Source organism: Chironomus tepperi, unplaced genomic scaffold, assembly GCF_022539635.2.
Source record: "Chironomus tepperi strain 1889 unplaced genomic scaffold, CSIRO-AGI_Ctep_v1 contig_337, whole genome shotgun sequence".
NCBI classification, from domain to species: Eukaryota; Metazoa; Arthropoda; class Insecta; order Diptera; family Chironomidae; genus Chironomus; species Chironomus tepperi.
Window position 1 is genome coordinate 3,312,624 of NW_027226459.1, and position 6,689 is coordinate 3,319,312.

A 6,689-nucleotide genomic window follows, 5' to 3' on the forward strand; every position below is an offset into this window, starting at 1 on the left:
TTTAGAAGCTTTAAATTGAAAAAGAGCCAGTTTCTTTAATTTAGTATTGAATTTCAGAACAAGTAACTCATTGTTGTAGCATTCAAGGTCATACAGCACTAGATGATTGGAATCCTAAGCCAAAACTCCTCATTAAATTAAAAACTCAGTCGCATGAAATAGCGAAGTTTATTTTCTGCCTTCATACTAGTCACCAGAGCTCGAAGTTCACTCAGCTTGTGTATGAAAAAGTTGGGTTGAGTCAACTCGACTTCATATTAATTTCGAGTCAAATTCGAGCTCTACTAGTCACAAGCTAGTCACAACCTAGTCACTTTAAAGTCGTTTTGACATTTTTAAGGAGTTATAGCTACGCAACGGTGATGTTCCTAACCCGTATGGACAAAAATACGATTTAACTAGTTGAAGGCAAGTTAATGTCTAATTAATGACTGTATCTGGGCACATTACGAGGTTCATTAGGTCTTATGCAATGTGCAGAGCTGGCAAATGGTTCTGATCCCAGTATAATCTGTAGGTCTAAAGGACCATAGTCCATTATAGACCATTATGATGTACTGGACTGCATACCATAATGGAATATGGTACAACAGACTGTTAATCGCATTGCCTTCAGCTCATCTAGATTGGACCCTTCAGGAACTCTATAATTAGTGACCAGTTTTAAAGATTTTGTGTTCACTCGGGTAGCTAGGGTAGCTATACTTGGAAAAATATAGGTTGAGATATTAAAATTCAAGTTTTCTTCTCAAAAATTCAATTTTCCATCAAATTTTACAACCTAAAATTCTAAAAAATCTGACAAATCATCCACAGCATCTCCTCTTCATCACAAAATGCAGAATAACGACGAAAAGTATAAAAAAAATATTAAAATAAAAATTTTCTCATAAATTTAAAGTTTTAAATGGCGTCACAATTTCTCACTCGCGCATCTCCCCCCCGAAAAAAAATTTTCACTCATAAAGTGATTAAGACTGTCTTTTGCTACACTTGATTGCCAACGAAATTGAGCATGAATATTTTTCGCCTCGATATTTTATTTTTTAATCGTTTTATCGTCTTTCTTTTTGGATTTTTTTTTCTTCATTTTCTGTCGTGACAATCATAAAAAGTCTCTCAATTTTTTTTTCATCATCTGTATCGTAAAAATGGATTTTAATTACGGTTCTATTTCATATTCATTCATGTGCGAAGGAAACAAAAAAAATAAAAAAGAATTATTTTTCTTTTTTTGGTGTGTGCATGAAAAATAGACAGGGGATTCGCGCATCAAGAGAAATTAAGAAGACGAAGAGGAAATAAAATTAAAAAATTGGTGAAGAAAATAAGAAAAAAAAATTTGAAAATTGATGTTTTACATGGGCAATTATAATTTTCATGGTGAGTATTTAGAATGTTTAAATGATGAAAATTGGTTGGATTCGTTTGGGTGAGGATGACTGTGATGATTTTGAGAATTTTTGTTGCTGTTTGACTTTTAGGTGCATTTAGAGTTGATATTATAAATAATAGAATTTTTTTCGTTTGAGGACATTGCTAAACTACAACAGGATTTGTGCAACTAGTGAGGATGTATTGTGTCTAGAATGGAAATTAATGTGATTTTAAGTTTACTTGAATAAAAAGCACCAAACTGACTTAAAGAATTCCAAATTTTGTACACAAATAATTTTAAAAATTCAAAATTCTGTAGGGTCTGTCCTATACAGGTTATAAAGTCATATGAATCAGAATATGGTTTATGTATACGTATAATAAATGCCAAATTCAAACCCAATCGATACAATAATTGGCTCTAGTCTCTTTCATTCAAGTTACACTTCTAGTTCCTGACGCATTTCTTAATTCAACGGTACTCAGAACTATAATTTAGGCTTGATATTACCCGAGTAATAAAAATCGGTTCATCGATTAATTTGAATCAGATTGAAACCGATTCCGGTACCAGTTTAGAGATACGTCAATCTAGGTTTTGATATGCGGTTCGGACATAATAATCGACTATATCAATATAAGCAACATGGGGTAGGATAGTTTTAATAAAATGTCAGTTTGATGCGAAAACAGACAATTTGTTTGACTTTCAGGGTCCATATCACAACAAGGTTCGAGTAAGTAACCAAGCAATCGACTATAACCTCAAAAAACTATCCTAACCACTTTTTAAGACACATTGATAGAAGACCTACTAAAGTTCGCATTAATAAAGTCTTTAAGTCAGATTTATGGCTTGCAAAAGAGGACAAGAACGGCCAATGAACTCTTGGATTGTTGCTAGAGCCAGTAAAGCATTTGGTATTCGAAGTTAACAAAGGGCAGCCAGTGATAGAGTCAGTTTTAGACGTCAACAGAGAGAGACCATGGATCTTAGATGATCTGACCCTGCAGATATAACTGAAATAAGTAAGAAAGTAGTTACATACAAAACTAATTCACATCCAAAAAACCCTCAACATAACCTCAAAATTGACACCCATTTCTTATTAATTTATTATTCAACCTTCATTCTGCCATCACCAATAATTTCTCACCAAGCCCCAATCACAAACGTCCAAAATAATAACTTCAAAATATCCCAAAGTCATCCATATTACGACTCAAAAAAATATTTCATTTCACGGATTTTAAAATAATTTTTTTTTACATTAAAAATAAAAATTAACAAAAAAAAAAAAATTTTCAACAAATCATCACCAGAAAATGTTTATATCCATTTGATTCCGTGACAGTAGTTTGATAAATCAACAGTAAAATTGAAGTTCATTATACTCTTAAATAGTTCACCATGAGTGCCTCTATTTTCATCTCATCGTCGCGGTTTTTCTTTAAGCCATAAATTTTGGAAAGACGACGACTTTTTGTGAGACAAAATTAAATCCATTGCACGCGTTTCGAATGCCGAGTAGGAAGGAACGATTTCATTCATAAAAATAAAAGAATTGATTTTGAAATTCACGCGCACATACACACGGAATTGGAAGCGTAAACAGTAGCAGTAGCGATAATCAATCAATCTTACGGGAATTGAATAGAAAAATAGCACAATGGGAGATGAGAGGATGTTCAAAGAGTTATCAAAATTGTACCTTTCAGTAGCCACACATGCCACCAACATAAATTACATCCGATGGACCGTATAAACTCTACAAAAATACTTAAAGATGAAAGGAATACGTCCAAGACCACCTGCAGCTACTGATTCTTATTTTTTTCAGGTATCGATCTTAATTCGTTGATGATGATCAGTCGAAAATTGAAATGAATGTTGGATGCCAAATTTCAATGTGAATCAGCTGATTTGTTTTCGTTTTACTCTCTCATTCCGATGGATTTCCAATGAAATTTAAATAAGATTGGTATATAGCCATATTTGGAATTAAACATGTTATCTACTACTCGTCTGAATGATGACTCTTTTGAAGTTAGATTGGAATTTTGTGAGGATGGTTGGATATTTTGATGGACATCCTGCATATCTTGATGGACAACTGAAGCTGGCTACCGCTTGTCAATTACCAATTAGTCCGGTATTCCTTCCTTTAGGTTTCTTAGCTTTGATTGAAGGATAGCGGCTTGCTAGACCAACGCACCCTGATTAACCAGAGCCCCATTCGTCTCACTTTGTGGCTTGGATTAACGGCTTCTCACCACGGGAATGTGGGGTTGGCACTTAGTGTTGCTAGGCTAAGTGAAGCACTAGGCTAAATATGTTCCGCATTTACCGCCTTTGAGAGACCCAAAATACTAACTCATTTTTATTGATGGACTGCATCTGCTTTGTTGTAGCTCAGAGTATAGCTTTGGGTATAACCAGCAGCCTGCCGTAGAAGTAAGCGACCATCCAAGAGACAATGAGACCACTTTAAAGTTCTGTTGTGGAATGAAAGCATGCTCTTTGACTATTAGTAGTACAGAGTTGTCGGAACATGCTTTTTTGAGGGAATCCTACAGTAAAGTCGCATTTTTGGGATTTATAGAATCGGAACTGCACATATCCTTGCTCATTCTGGTATTAAACCTTCAAATTGTACTATTTGTGACATTTTATAGAGTCTATAGACACTTTATATGCACAATACTACAAAAAATGATAATAGCTTCCTATCCCATAAAGAATAAATCCAATCCAGCACCCTCAACACCCCATACCTCACCATAACCTCAAAATATTCCATCCACAACAAAATCTTCTAACCTAACTTCACAAAAATGTCACTCCGACACTTTTTTTTTTTGTTCCTTCTTCATCTCTTTCCTCTTTCGATTTAAAAGTCATCATTCCGCGTGCCAGTCTTATCTCAATTTCGTCTACTTACTATTTAACCTGTTTTTTGTTCTTCTTTCTCTCTCATTTTACAGAAACAAAAAAAAAGCCCCGCATCATCATCATCATCACCATATCAACATGTCAATTGAATGAGAAACTCTTTATGTATATGACTGTGTATATAGGACATATAGCTGTGTATATAGGGTATATACACAAACTTATTTGAATTTTTCAAGGTCTTTATACGTCATCGCCTTACATTTTCATCCTCTCATGTCTCTCAATGTCGGCTAAATTTCTTTACACATTATGCTGCCTTTTTATCTATGGTAGTCCCAAAGAACAGGTTTTTGGCATCTTTAACCACTCATATTTCACTTTCAATTTTCATTTTGTGCTGTCGAATGCGCTTGTTAACACGTGATGCTATTTATATACATAGATTATTTACCCCCCTTTTATTTTTAACTGTTCCTCATCCTATTTTACATTGTGCGCCTCATTCACACATTTTGGTATATATACTCTATATATATTCATCTATTGGCACTCGCGCGCATATACATTATATTGTGTACACACATGGATGGATTGAATATTTTGTATATAATGTTTATTTTAAATGAATTGATTTGGAGTCAGTCTTTGGGGAGATACTAATGGGGGATATGGCGCATTTTTTTTGAGGTTATGGAAGGATTGTTGTTGATTTTTAACGACAAAAAGTTGATGGTTCTGAAGATGAGGTGGAAATTGGAGATTCTTAATGACGAGTTATTGTCTTGAATGTGGCATATCCTTTAGATCAGTGGTGGGCAACCTTTTATTTTACTCGGCACACCTTGATGGTTAGTCTCGACTGAAATCGTTCACGGCATATTGTTCATGGCATTTCATAATATCCCGCGGCACACAGGTTGGCCATCACTGCTCTAGATCGAGATCTCTAAGTGGAGTCAACTTCTGGGGATGGATTCTTGATGTCATTTAGGGTACACACTAGTTCAAGTATGTCCAAGCAGATAATATCACTAAGGACATCTTTAATTATCTGACAATCATTTAGAGAGGATGTACTTGCTTACTTATTGGATCCAATGCTCCGACTTGGAGCCTTTTATTTCTGTCATCTGACTCTGTTACTGGCCACACCACAAAGCTTGTACAAATTAAAGAGGATGTGTTCACTTATTACTTGACGCTGGGGTGTATGGCAAAAATCATACAATTTCATGGTAATTTGTATGGTTTTAGAATCCTGTTTTACAACTCTGGTTAGGATGAGGTTATTGGTTTGAATCCGCGTAAGGAAACAGTCATCCTGGAGCTCTTGGAAAGCTAAATTGCTAAGCTGGTTCAAAACAGCGATTAAAGAACGAGAATTTATCGTGTGGACAGAGAATTTATAGAAACTAGGTCTCAGATCCAGCCACAGAGTCAAATTGAAAGCATTTTGTAATCAAGTAAGCAAGTGAGCAAGTAAGCAAGTAGATGACAGAGCCTATAACAGCGTCAGATAGACAACATTTGGTTGTAACCTAAATTCGACTTAGGGTCATGGTAGCAGTAAGTAAGTCAGACAACAAAAAAGAAGGAACTAAATGAATCCCAACTCAAATTGAATGAATTCCACAAGAAACTAACACAATATACATCCAAGCCAGTCAACACTCCTTACAAACTGTATCAAGTTCCAAAAAACCACAATCTCAGTATATCCAACATTAAATACAAATTGATGGAAATTGCTTTAATTTAAAGATCGTTTTATTAAGCGCGAATTGAATACTCATGTGGCTCATATTTCTCTCTCAACTCTACCGGGTATCTTTAATGCTTATTACAAATTTTATATTTATTCCAATTCCAATTCCCGAAAATATTTTTTTACACATATAAGCAGCTACTTGCTAAGGAATTCCTTTGATATTTTTGTTTTATTAAAATTATTTTCTCGTGTTCTTAATTTTCAAAATTTTCATATTTTTCTTTGGTATTTCATTTATTTATATAAAATGTAGTGTAGCAATTTTCATATCTCAGATGGATGTGAAATATTTTTTGAAAAATGGAAGTAGTGTAGATGAATGTTTTTTGGTGAAAGTGTGTGTATTGTACGTAACAATGATAATAATTGTGAAAGAAAAGTAATGGATTAGAGTTTTTTAGATGCAAGGGATGGTAATATTCAGTCATTTAGGTCTTGTGGCATATTTAAAGGCTTTATAAAGTCAGTAATAATAATGCAATTAACAATGATGCAATTGAAGCCATATCCAGGAGTAGTTTGAAGTTCTTTTGTACATAATACTTCATTTTGATTGGGTTTCTCGTAGGATTTTTCGGAAATTGCAGGCAAGAAGACAATAAACGCTTGCGTACAGTCTTAAATGAGTTAAGTAATAAGTTATAACCC